Source organism: Camarhynchus parvulus, chromosome 7 (genome assembly GCF_901933205.1).
Source record: "Camarhynchus parvulus chromosome 7, STF_HiC, whole genome shotgun sequence".
NCBI lineage: Eukaryota > Metazoa > Chordata > Aves > Passeriformes > Thraupidae > Camarhynchus > Camarhynchus parvulus.
Genome location: NC_044577.1, coordinates 27,698,590 through 27,713,076, shown reverse-complemented (window position 1 = coordinate 27,713,076; position 14,487 = coordinate 27,698,590). Strand labels below are relative to the sequence as shown.

Below are 14,487 nucleotides of genomic sequence, written 5' to 3'. Positions count from 1 at the left end.
TTCCAGACATCTTTAAGTATGAGACACAGCCCTAACCTACTGTGAGAGCCTAGAAACAAAAAATGTAGCATTTTTGTTGCACTGGAAGAAGACTGCTTATGATGCCATTGTGCTCAGCTCTGTAAAAGCACACAGATCCTTTGTGCTGAAAAACTACAAATAAAAATAAGAAAAAGTGAAAAACTATATAGATTTATCTAGAAATAGTGTCAGCTATTCCATTTCCTACTAGCTGATTGTTCTGCCTGCTAAACCAAGTTGTTTTTTCAGTGTCAGACTTTAAACAGTGTAATGATGGAATTTAGATTTCTGCTGCTCTTGCATGGAAAATGTGTTCCCTAAACTAGAAAAGCAAGGTAGAATATTGGGAGCCCACAGTTTTGCTTTCTGTGCTGATACATCTTATGCAAAGAAACACCTGGAAAAATTAGCTTAGGTCTCAAGAGTGATAATTAGTCCAGTGGATTAGTGTGTTCTTGTTGCTATTTTAGCTTTGAACTGGCCTGGATATGTCTGTAGAATACTGTACTGTCCTGATGAGGCTTATGTGAGGTGTAAGAACACCTTTCCTGTGCTGGTAAAGTAGCTGGTATGTCTCTTTTATCAGTGCAGCTCTTTGGAATAAGTCACTCAGTCAAGTGTGGGTCACAGCTTTTGGTCTCCTTTTCCACCATCCTTTAATTGTGACATGAAAGCAGAGTTTTTCTTACATATCTTGCTTCTTCCTGCCACTTACTGGTCACCTTAAATCTAGGTCTTACTTGGGCTCCACTGAAGATTGAGTAGCTCTTAATATTGCTCTTCCTATGCACCAATTTTTAGTTGTCTTAGAAAGCTGTTATCTGTCTGCATTTAAGTAATTACCGAAAATACTTACTACAGCAAGTTAAGCTGAAATTAGGTTGAGAACACTTCATTATATATGTGTGGTGGTTTTTTATCCAGCTTTGCTGGCATTGTAATTGTTCCTTAGGAAATATATGTGATATCACCAATAGATGTCAGGTACAAAATAAGCAGTAGTAGATAAAGCTTTGAAAAGACAAAGAGCCTTTCTTTGCAGGTGTCATCCATACCGAGGAGGAAGGAGAAAGCCAGACAGTCTGTACAGCAGCAGCACAGTTGTATCTAAACAGAAAGGGTCCTGTTTTTCCAAGGTTTCCAGCTAGTGATAGTAGAGGCAGTAATGAGATACAGGACTGCTTTCCATCTTACTCTGCCAATACAACTCCAACAGAGATGCCAAATAAATTTCCATATAGGAGTTTTGCAGTAGAAAACAGCTTTAGCAAAATCCCTTCTCCTTTTTCCCCATGCAATAGTCTTTCCCATTTTGTGATATTTGCTACCTGTCTGACTGTCAGCAGATGAAGCAATGGAAGATTTGTATGAATGATGTGTGGAAAATCCCTAACTCATTTACTTGCCTTTTCTTAGTATTTCTGGAAGAGAAAATAGCGACATCTCTAGGGATGGTTTTTCTATCAACTGTGCCTTCACTAATGGGATTAGCAGGCTAAAGGCTCCAAGTAAATCCATCACTGGCATCAGTTGCATCAGAGGTGATGTTCATCTATTAATACATCAATAAAAAAACACAGTGTTTGTTTCCAAGAGTCACTGGAAATGGATCAAATTCAATACTTTTATCCGCACCGTGTTTCAAATCAGCGCTTTGATACAACACATACAGATCCATTACTGCCTCCTGACCTTTGTGTCTCCTGAAATCTTATGGGAAATTCCCTCCTTTCAGAACCCTGAGTGAAGCACACCATGTTCTGATTCTAGGTGAGTGCTCAATTCCAAGGACTTGTTGACAGAATATGAGCCTCAGTGGGGCAGAGAATTGGGGATTTTTTTCCTTCTTTCTTTGTTTTTATATTTGAGTTTTAACCAATAATGTAAGGAGTGCATATGTGCAGTTCTGGATCTTATTGCAAGACAGACTCATGTTTGGTAACAGTCATTTGTTAGATCATGTATAGGGGAGTGGAATGTGGGTGACATAAAACGGGATGCTACATCTGAGAAAGCAGCTTTGGCAATGTTTTGGGGAAATATTTTGGGAAAATGGTTTGATAAATAAGAAAATATGGTTTGGTTTTGTGATGCTGTGGGTAAGAGATCTGATTAAGCCCAAATGGATATGTAGAGAATTGGAGGAAAGGTGAAGGAGAACAGAGGTGGGGATGTTGCAGTTTTGTAACACAATGGAGATAATGGTACACTTAGCATATCCACTTCTGGTAGATACAATTCAAAGAGGCTGGACTTGGAAATTATTCAGGAAAGAGAGAAAAGAATGGTGCATTGTCTGGAATAATGCTGTGAAGACAGAGACTAAAGCTCAGTCCTTTTAATGTTTAAAAAAGTTAAGAACATGACTGTGATTATAATTGTACTTACCTGGACAGACAGTTACTGATGGTAGAATTAGACCCAGAGGCTGGAATCCAAAGGAGATTTTAATTTTCAGTAGAGCTGAGATGCCAAAATGTTCAACAACCTTAAAACGCAATATGACTTTAGAGACATTTTAGGATGACTGGAATGTATGACTAGGTATGTCATGGAAAAATTGGAGTAGCCAGCCAGCCAGAACACAGGACAAGGACAAATCTTTCAAGCTTTAATCCCATTTCTGCAATTTTTGAGAATGTACTTTGGTCAAAAATGTTTTAAGTGAGGACAAGTGTGGGTGTCTGTCCAGGACATGCCCAAGTGTGAGATTGGTGTAGAAGCAGCAATGAAAGCTTGTGCAAAACAAAGAAACTTAAGGAAAACTCAAGTTTCAAAGGGCAATTTGGGTTATTTTGTCCACTGTTATGGTGACCTTTAGAAACAATCACAGTAATTTGACTGAAGAGAGCCACAAAAACCAGCTGGGTAGTATTACTGTAGGTGTGTCAAGCCACAGGAAGGATGGCTGTCTCCTTCTGTCAGGGTTAGAGGAAAACTGGCAATCTTTTTAAATGCCTCACTTCTCAGCTCATACTCAAACTGAAACACAAAAGAGGAATAAACTGTCTTTATCCTCAGTCTGGCTGCGTTGTCAGCTACTGAAAACGTGAATGGTGTTGCACAAGGAGAATGACTTATTTAGTATTAATTTGAAATCTTTTAAAGAGAGTTGCCACTGTATGAGCTACAGGTAAATTGAAATAACATCTAATTATTGATATGTAGATCTGAGTTTGAGATAAAAAGCTGAAAAGCAACCAGGTTTTAGTAAGTAAAATTACCAAGAGTAACAGCCCAGTATATCTACCCCTGAGTGAAAAATTGTCCTGTGATAGTGCTTTTCATGTGGACACATTCTTTTTTTCAAGTAATCTCAAAAGATTAATGAGACTGTTTATGCCAAAGTCAACAAATCACCCTGGGTGAAAGCTGTAAACATTGTCTTACTTGTTTTGGTTGGAAAAAGCCTTGGTGTCACTCAGACCCATAGAAATGGAATAGTGTGGTGATTGGCACAGTGGAGAAGCATTTAGGCTTATAGATTGCAGTGGGGAATATATGTGGAAGAAGGATGCATTGGAGTTCTTGGGTAGTCTAGGGAAGAGATCATCTTAAGAGAGGTGGCAAATTCTCTTCTATGGATGCTGTCAGTTTCTTTTCCTCAATCTTCTTGTGAACTTTTTGTATGTCCCTTGGAAATATCCAAAAGCAGTAGTACTGCCTGTTTTCAAACTAGATTGGTTTTTTTGCTAGATACCTCTCAGAGTAAAAGTATTTGTAGTTATTCAAAATCTCATGGGGACCAGGAGGGGTTCAAGTTTCTTTCTGTACTAGCAGTGGCACAAATTTTTGCCAGATTAATTAACATCTTTGATTATTTAAAATCCTGATTAAAGGGAAATTCACTGTATTTTATGTGATTAGACTTTCCTTCCCAGCCTGGTCCCCCTCCAAATACCCCTTCACTGCAATAAAAAAAGAACACACATTCCCTTTAAGAGGTTGCATTGAGGGAACTATAACTCTTCAGAAAACTGATGCAAGTCATTGTAATCCTTCCATTTCCCGCTCATGAATGTCTGCCTCTCAAGTGGATTTAGAAATCCCCAAAGAATTTCAGATAAACAGGATTCTATTATGTATATGAGCACATACTCAATGAAAGGAAAAGCAGTGAACCATTACAAGCCTTAAACATGAAAAATATGAAAATTCTAGATGAAAAGATTTTTGGAAATTAGAGTAATCAGCTTTAAAACTACTGGATTGTCTGATACTCTTTTCCTTCCTTTTATGATTAAAAATGGAATCTGGTGTAGACTTCTTCTGGTTAAAGATATGTCAGTGATTACATTTTCAGTTATTGTATTTTCCCCTGTTCATGGGTGCATGGACCTCTAGAGAACATCCATATAAAACTCTTGAAGGGAGTAACTCCATTCCTGTAAATTTGGTAATTCTGTACAATTTGGATCTTGAATCCTTTAAAGGGCTGTTAATTAAGCTTGTGATGAGTTTCCATTTTTGCTATTATTGGGTGATGTCATTGCAAGCATAAAGAAAGAATATGAATAGAGATGGAGCAGCCAAAATTCACAAGAGCAGATGATGTTAATTGGTTTTTCTTTGATTAGAGGTTCATTTCAGAGAAGTAAGTAAATTTTTCTAGCATTTAAAGATGTTAGGTTTTTATTTAGGGGTTTTTTTCCCAAGTTTTGACACTAGTGAGAGATCAGGAGCACAAGAGAAAACAAAAACTGGTCATAGGCAGGTATTGCTTAATCCTTTTTCTCTTTTTGCTTATGCTGTAATAATTTCATTGCAGAGCCAGTCTCTTGATCCACGTATGATAAAATGCAGTATTGTGATCCTCCATCAGCTAAAAAATCCTGATTTCTTTGTAGTTTCACGGGTCTGGTTTGCATTGCAGTGATAAATATGCATTTTCAACAAGAAACAAAATAGCAATTGTACTACTAAAGGCAAGTCAAGATAGCTCCTGGAATTCAGAAGGAACTCAGTAGTTCAAGTTCCCTATCTCCTTTTCTGTCCCTACTGAGTAAAAACATACGATTGTGCCAAGAACTGGCAAAATCTGACCAGCAAAGGAGGTGCTTTGGTGCTGGGCTGTCAACAGTGGCTTAATTGTGTCTTTTTTTTGGATGTATGTTTTTTTCCCCTCTTATTTTCATCTTTATTCCTGACATGTGGGGGTTTAGAGGGATACAGAAGTGTTTATCACTTCCCTGTTGTCTCGTGTGCACAGTCCGTCATTAGGAGAGGAAGGTTAAAGGTGTAGTCTGGTGCTGACACCAGCTTAACCACAGCAAGGTGCCAGCACTGCCTGTTGCCAGAAGACTTTGAGTCTTCAATAAAGAAAATACACCAGTTTCCAGACTGTTAATTCAGTACCCTTACTAAAATAAAGTTCACCTGGCTGTTTTTAGGGTGTTGTTAGATATTATTTTTTTCTTTTGGTATCCTTTCTCAGTGAATGAGATTTTTTATGTACTTACACTATAGCAGCTGATATGCAGCTCTAACTAGGGTCTCTAGAGGAATCAATACAGTTTAGAAAGCTGGCTTGAGCCTGGAAGTTAAACAGTTTGTTTGGATGGAAAATTAATATTGTGGAGCTGATTTTGATTGTTTTCCTTTAAAACAGTGGAAGACATTCTTATGTGCTGCCTTTCCTTATTGATTTGTGCTAGTAAAGTCTGTTAAATAAATTATGATACATAAATATATATATATATTCTTGGCTCTGATACTCATGACTTGAATGCTCTGCACTTGGCTCAGCTCAAGAGAAGCTCCACTGTGCCATGGATAATTCTCTTCTCAATGGGATCAGAATGAAAAAGCACACTGCAGAAAGCAGATGATAGTAGAAGATGCACTAGTGGGAAAACTGCTTGTCGTGAAAAGCACAAATCTACTCCTTATTTTAAATTTCTTACTCAGATTCCCTTAAAGAAAGGTTTGGGTTTTTAAAGCAAATTACTCTCTGATACTACATATGTAGTAGTAGAAGCAAGTTGTCTGTTTTCTTTATAGATGAGTAAGTTTGTCTCCAAAGTATTTTGGAAACACTTGAATCTTCTTCTGCTTAAATGATTTTTGATTGTTGAGTCTCTGGTGTAATGGTGAGCATATGGCCAAAATTATGATGTCCTTTGTTGCTAGAAAACATGTTTCCTTCTTAAACATAACTCATAAGTGACCAGTGAGAGTAGAAAATGAAATGGAAAGAGACAAAAGGTAAACCCAAATAAAGGATTCTGTAAACAATTTGGGTTGGAGAGTTCAAGTTAACAGATGTCTTTCTGCAAGAGGCATTTTGAAGGGTGTATTTTTCCTAATGCTTTAACTCACAACAGATTTGCCTGATTATTTATTATATTTATTTGTAAACAATGCAAACCAGTGTCACCCTGTGGATGAACTGAGTAACTTGAAGCAGATGTCTCACTTAGCCATGTTTATGTGCCTAGATTTCAGTGGATGTCTGATCCTGAGCCCTAAACCTGTCAGCAGTGTCCCACTCTGTGTTGCAGTGATGTTTCTCATGCCCTGTAGGTTTAGTACCAATCACTACCATGAAAACATTTACTTTCATCAATATTTGCTAAACTCAAATGAAAAGTACAGCACTTCTAGTCAGATGCCAATGATATTACATCCAAAGGCTTCACAGGACCATGCTTCTTCTGCCTGAAAGTTATTACTAAGATTTAAGATTTTTTTCATCCTTGTTCCATGATTATTGCTTTATTTTCATTTTGACCTAGGTCTGCAAACTTTCTATTACTTATGTAATCAGACTCACTAAATTAACAAAGAGCTTTATATATATGCAAGGCTACAGATCTTGCAACAAACTCCTTAAGGAAAGGAGCTGACACGAACTAGGACTAGGAATTAGGGACAAATGGCTGGTATTTTCAAACTGCTACGTTCTATATGGTTTGCATGTACCTGTTTGGTGTATTTAGCATTAGCAATACAATTATTTTTTTCTTCCAAGAGGTAAAATTATTTTAAAAGACCCTTTAGCAGTTTATAGCTAAAAGTCAACTTAGCCATCTCCAAAGAATGGGGAAAGAAATAACTTTGTAACAGCGCAGATAGCTTGAAAAGGCTAGAAAACTGTACGTAGACATTTATCTCTTTTTCATCATTCACCTTTTTTTACCTGAAGCTACATGTCTTTGTGAGAAGTTTGTTTTTAGTTTAATCTGAACACTGGAAGTCCTACATTTTTGGAACAGTAACAGACATATATTAGTTAAGTGATGTGTAAGTTTTTTTGTCTGTAACAGATAATTTAAGGCTCTGGTGATTTGGATCTCCTATGCAGAAGTCACAGCAGCTCTGCGTAAGAGGGGTTAAAACATAGGCAGCACTTCAGTCTAAAGAAAGTAGTAGTTTAAAATACACATAGCATGGGGAAATCTGGCAAAAAGAAAGCCCACAAAAATCCTTTTCTACTCTCTGGGAGATTTATAAGGTACCATAGGATCTTCCCCAAAGTAAATTTAAACTATTTTAAAAATGTAGCAAGATGTCAGGAAAGTTACTGCTAACAGTTTTTTTAACTTATAGCAGGAAGATAGAGAAATTAAACATTTAAGAACAACAAAATCCAAATACTCTGGTCCTTGAAAACAATTGCTATTTTAAAAACAAAACAAGCACACTTGGGGAGTAGCATTTCATCAAATACTCTTCCAGCAATATCCAGTTCTTATGAGAATACTTTCCACTTTCCTGGATGGATGTGTTGCACAGAAGAATGAAATACTGTAACTGATGGAGTTTGCCAAAAAGCATGATCCATATTCTGCTAAATCAGAAGAACGTTCCCATTCATTGCAACAGAACTTGAATGGGAAATAGCAACCTTACTTTAATTTGAGGCAGGTTGAATAGTAAAGCTAAGTATGAACTTGTTCCTTATATGTCAAGTTTTGACCACTTGTTTTAAACTTGAAGCCCTTGCCAATATTGGGTCTGTTCTTCCACAGAGCTAAGGCCTGGCATATAATAAGAAAAATTAATATATTGGCCTTCAGCTATCTTGCTACAAGGATGTAGAGAACAATTCAGGTCCTCATAGTATGAGGACTTGCTTTCATGAGTAGTTTGATTCAAAAGTGCAGCCATGTTAATCTTGGTGGTTTTTTCCTTTTTTAACGGCTAATATGTCTAGTTTAGTTCATTATTTCTTCTGGATAATACAAAATACATGTGCTAGAGCTGGGAAGACTTTTTAAAGTAGCTTAAACCAAGATTTTCTCTCCTGTGGCAAGTGCTGTTGCTAAAATTAACACTTACTTATTTCATAGGCCTGTGTCTGGTCTCCTTAAAGACGTATCAGATAATTTTCAATAACTACAGTTGTGTTTTGGTGCTTGTTTCCCATCTCTTCAAGGTTCTGCTTTGTCACACCTGCAGTGCTTTATATAGAAAGTTTCTGTGATGGTTTGGTGTGACATGGTTTAAAAGAAAATTAACTCTATCCCAGTCAAAACCAGTACCTAAGGGCAGTACCTAAGCTTATAAAGCAAAAGAGTAGAAGTACAATTGGCACCTTTTCATGGCAGCATCTTGAAGATTGTTAGTGCATGAAAATCCAGTGTGGCTTTAGTTCCTGTCTTCCCTCCGTGTGAGAAAGATAGCCCTGCTGCTCTCCTGGCATCTGTTTGGGTCCTGTGCTGCCCCAAGGCAACAGAATATTGCTGAGTGTTGATACTTCCATTATTCCCTTCTTGCTTCCAAGTCTCTTTGATCATTGGATCCACATGGTTGATTGCAAGTGGAATTAATATCACTTTAAGCCTCCAGGCTCGTTCAATTTAGCATGCCTCGTCCTTCATGTGTATTCAATATTAAAGCCTCCTATTGAACTGAAAACAAACACAGTGCATTTGTCTGCTTAATTCATTTTACAAGCTTCTAAGATTCTCTGCTGCTGTGTCCCAGATAATATACACTAAAAAAAAAATCTAGGAGAAGCCTAGCTTCATTTGTATGTGGCTTTGTGTGGCACAGCAGAAAAGCAGCCACTTGCTGAAATGGACCAGTAGGTTTTAAGCTGAAACTATTATTGTGACTAGAGCAGCAAGAATCTCTGCAGCTTTACCCATTCAGGCTCAGTGTGGATCTGTTTTATCCTGTTTCTGCTTGATGCGGTTTTGCATTAAGCTTGGGTTTCAAATTCAGAGAAAAGCCAATACTGGAAGGAAAAACTTGTTGTGATTAGGAATGGCAATGGTAACTGAAACATTTGCCAGCTTCAGGAAACTAGCCTAAGTTTTAGACTTACAAGAAACTACTTCAAATTAGGCAGTTGTGGTCTTTATTTGAATTTTGTTCTAAGGATTTCAAACTGTGATACCGAAAACCTGTAAAGGTTGATTAACTTATTTTCTTCTGGATGTCTCTTCAGGCGTAGCACAAATAAATTCAGATAGTGTCTGTCTTTTCTAGCACAGGAGCAACTATCTCCTTGTAATAAGTGGTTAATAATTGCTTTGGGTATCTGACAGACTTAGATAATTGTGCTGGGAAAAATTGTTCTTGTCTGTTAAACCAACAAACCAATTCTTAATTGGAATTCTGCTGCATCCTGTTATTTGTTCTTGCTGACATTCCCCATCAGAAACTTAAAAATAGAAAATAGGGCAGTAGCAGGTCTTTTTGGTAGCCATCCTGAGTGGAATTGTCCATTTTTTTTCCCCTCTGACTTCTCAAAAGAGAATTCTTTTTCTTATGTGTTCATGAATTTGTGTGTGTTAAAAATACTGATGCTTGCTGGACATACTTTGTGACATCATCTTTGGACTCCTAGGAAAGCTGTTCTCTTTTTTCACCTGTGGGGTGAATCTTTCAGATGTTTGCTGTAGAACCACACATAAGCAATAATACTGGGAATCAAGTTCACAAATCTCGAAGTTTGGGTTCCCAGTCCTCACTTCAGATTACTTGATTTTGTGTAGGATTTGCTGGGGTTACTCTGTTTAAAAGTTATCTAGTAAAGCAATACAGAGATGCTTTGAAGTATCTCCACTATTTGAAAGCAGGACCATCTATGTGATCTAAAGTAGAAAATGCTCACTACCTGCCTCTGGTCTCAGATAACTGAGTCATTCCAAATATGAGGCTGCTGCCTCAGAGACAGAAATTGTGCATTGTCCCGTGTACCTCACCAGCAGTTTCCTGGAGGCTGGATTTTCCTGTCAGATAAGAAACAGAATAAATACTACAGGGTCATGGTGATTGCAGATCTCACAGAACTGTAGTTCTTTAGTTCAAGATTAATGGGCTTACACTGAGCTGCCAAAACTTTTACAGAAAGATGTGCTACCAGATCCCTGGGTGGTGTAAGCTGGCTCACTTCTGTGGCCCTGTGAAAATAGGCTGATTTAAACCAACTTAAATCCTAGGTCCATACCTTAAAACATTCCTTTCCCTTATGAAAACATAATAGTAATCTTAAAAGCATTATATTTGCTCAAAGGTTGGACTACATGATCTTGGAGATCTTTTCCAACCTTAAGGATTCTGTGTTGCTGGAGAAGGGATCCATGGCCTCTGGAAAAAGTAGCCAAGTGGTTGTGCTTATAGGAAAAGTAGGAACAGTATTTGAGAAATAGGGGAAATCTTCCTGTGATCTGTCATGTTACATAGCAGGAATTCCCCTGCAGACCTCTAACCTACTATGCAAACATCTCTGCGCTTTTCCTGCCACCTTAGCTTCCTGTGCTGTGGATCTTAGAGGTACTTCCTGAGGGTTTGGAATTTGCTGATACTTGTCAAAATAGTGCTGTGGTGATTTGGAGTTGTTTAGTGATGCATGTAACTAGTCTATATATTCCTGCAGTCTTTTTTTTTTTAATTATTAATTATCTTGTATTTATTCCTCTGACCTCACAGCTAGATTCCTCAGAAACTGTACATGATGTTTTTAAAAAACCCCACCTCATTCTGATGCCTTTAAATGTAGTTTAGTCCTTTTTTTTTTTTTTTTTTCCTTTGAAACAACTGGGTGTTTAAGTATTTTATTTCTCTTAATTAGTGCTTTTACTCAAAAGCTTTTCAACAATAAGTTATTTTGCATGCAGTTTTGGGGGCATCTTTTAAATCTGAAGCCAACACATTCCATGATCAGCAGACTTGGATATGTATCACGAGGTGCAAATATTCCAGGAATTTCCTCAGCAAGACCAATGAACTTTCTGTTTGTGTACCTTTGCAGTTTTCAGTGAAATAATTCCTGCTGCCTATTTACAGGCTCTGGATATAAATTGTCTATATAATTGTCTTTTATTGGAAGAACACTGTTTTTATTATCTCCATGAGAGACCAAAATTTCCTTCTGTAACAGGCCAAACCACCTTTTGCTAGAATTGTGACCATGCTGTATCTGAGGCAACACTGGGAAAAGCAATTTTCTATCTTTCTCTCTTACCTTCTTAGTACATTGACATATTTTTTGTGTAAAGGAGGATCTTGTGGGGGTTCAAAGCTTTCATTTTATTTTGACAATTTCTGTGACAATTTCATAGGGTAGCCTTCTGGTTGTTCCTGATATAAAATGATACAGGTTTTATTGATATTTTCTCAATCCTCCTCTCCAATATTTATAAAATTCTTTAATATTTTTGATCTCACCAATACTAATCAAGGATAATTTTCCCCATTTCCTTTCTTTCCAACTTAATTAAGGACCTCTTGTTCATGGACACCTGGAACTGAGGCCTTCTGCTGCATTTTAAATTGATTAATGAATCCCTCAGGCACATCTGGTTTGGACCTTCTTAGCAGAGCTTAAAAGTGTACCCAGTTCTAAACTGGTTTTCAGAGCCTATGGAGCTCTCTACAGAGCTCACAGAATTCTCCTGGCAAGTGCTTGTAAATGAAGAGCTTGCCTTGGACCTGGTTCCCTTTTCAGGTCTCACTGGAGGCATTGGCAGTCTTTCTACTGACTTCAGCAACATTGATGTGAAACAACATTACTCTGCCTGTTGCTCACCTCTGCTGTACTGCTCATGGAATAAAATGTGTGGCCAAGGACAAAACACAGAATCCAGCCAGGTTCTGCCCTTTGTCCTCATGGCTGAAATTGGCTGCCAGAATAACTAACAGAGACAAATTTTTTTTGTCTCTGTGAAAATTAAACAAATTTTAATCTCAAGGCTTTAATATGCTCATCTGCTAAGAAGTGTAAATATCTCAGTATTGAAGTGGGACCTAATTTAAGGGGAGTAAAAGGATGATTTTCTTAATTTATCATTAAAGAAAAAGGTCTCTGAAGGGAACTACATGCAAAATGAACTGGAAAAAAGGATGGAGAGAACACAATCAATTTTTGTATAAGCAAGAAGTATACAACAGAGGTAATGGGATGTGAAGAGCCTGCATCGTTTGAAAAAATAGCTTTTTCCATATGTTCTTTTTTTTAATCTTCTTTAATGCTGTATCTTAAAAGGAAAAAAAAAGTGAAGAATGCATTTTTCTGTTTCTAATATCAACGTTGCACATTTTTATTCACATCTATGTAAACACTTGGATAATTGGTGTCTTTCTGACCTGCTCACTTTCAGTATTGGCATGCAGAGCAGTTTTTGGGATCTCATATAGAGGAGTATTGCCCTAAACTGGCAGGTAGACAGATTGAGTAAGGCATTCAGGTAGGGAGAAATATAAAACACTTTGCAAACAACAAGCCTGAGAAATGGGGAGGAGGGAGTTGTGGATAATGACTCCTCAACAACCAACTTTGTGGATGAAATTCTGTCTAAAGGGGTTTGTATGAACCTCACTCATTCTTGGATCATCTGTTTGTTCTTATGTGGGGAAGAGGAGGGGAAAAAATGTCCTGAAGTTTCTTTAGTTAAAACTGTGGTATTAAAAAATTGAGCCATCATGACTCTGAGCCATACTGCCAGTGTATCTGAATATTGGTTGGTCTGTGTCAGCTCATGTGTTTTTTCTTATTTTCTCTCTGCCTGTGTGACCATAATCCTCCCTTCCCTAGAAACTTTTTGTGTCCTCCGAGTTCTCTTTCATCTCCTGTTGATTTCTTTTTACTTCTTAGTCTCTTCTTTTCTTTGTTTTTAATCTCAATTATCCCTTTTCTTCTCTGCTACATCATTGCTAGGGATCATCTCTGTCTGGCAGTGTAATCACCTCCTGCCTTTCCCTGCCTTTGAGGGGAGCTGAGCCAGTTACTTGTTAGACAAGTTGATGTGACTTAGGAGATCAAGTCTCTGTAGATCTTCGCAAAAGCATCACAGTGCCATGTCAGGCTGAACTGGGGCCTTTCAGAAAGGGTTAGGAAAACATGGAGGACTTGATGGAAAGATTTCATTATTCCTACCAGTTTTTCCTGCTGATAAAGTAAATGTTGATATGCTCATTGAATAGATACAGTGTGTAAAGAGGGGCTAAGGACTGGATGGGGTCCAAATTTCATGAGAAGAATGAAATTTTCTTGGAGCTCCATCCTAATGAAGCTCCAAGCAGAAGAAGGAAAACAGGCCCATGTCTCCCAGCTGGAAGCAGGGCAGTCAGGACAAACCTGGATTTCAGACAGTCCAACCATTCTTCTGTCCATACAAGCCCCATGGAAATGTGAAGAGACTCCAAACCACTCATTCACATTTTAATCTTTTTATTATGCACTTTTAAACTGTTACCTTCAAGAACACCCATTGTGTGCTTTTGTAGAATATAGCTGAAGAAATGTGATGTGATCTAAGTAACTTACTGTAATTCTCCACTTTACAAATCCAGTAAAAAGTATGTAAAAGAGCTTTTATATGCAGTGTGGTGTTTGAATGTAACAGAGCAGTTTATGTTTGAAAGTGGAAACGTCATTAAAGGCATTAATATCTCTGCCTGCATGTCCCACTCTCTGCAGTCTCAAATGAAAGCTGTTTCCACTTGTTATGAGAAATGGACATTTGGTTGAGATTTGAAAACTGATGCTTAAGTAAGATTAAACCAGATTCCTTCTGTCTCACTGCTTCTCACTAAGCTCTGCAATGTTAATGATTTATATATTGATATTGTTGACATTTTCATGGGCTGATTTTTTTCACCTTATAGCAGTTGGTTTTTTTCAGATTTATAGTGTTCTCTACAGAGTAAGAGTTCTCTTACTGGCCCATATCCGGCATGTGAAAGTTCTGTATTGTAGTTCAAATTTAACATCAACAGTTGAATCACAGAGTCATGGGCTTGGAAGGGGCTTGAGAAGGCCATCCAGCTTCTCCCATATCCAAGGCTTAATCAACTGTATGTGTCAGTCCTGACAGACATTTGTATGACTGCCAGCACTGAAGACTCCACAGACTCCTGGAGCAATCTCTTCCAGGAGTTCTTAAATTCGTAATTATTAAAATTTTTTCCATGTCTGAATGGTACAATTAAAAGTTTATGACTTCACACGTATTGCCTATGTACATTGAGATTAAAGTCGTGTTCATTTTCTTTGTAGCAAGCTTTTAATTGTTT

General features: G+C 37.6%; 1 protein-coding gene across 1 annotated transcript in view; it reads left to right on the top strand.

Moving 5' to 3' along the window:
* Window positions 1-14,487, top strand: part of MYLK (myosin light chain kinase) — a 194,806-nt gene that overhangs the window by 30,974 nt on the left and 149,345 nt on the right. The gene's annotated exons all lie outside the window — the stretch shown is intronic.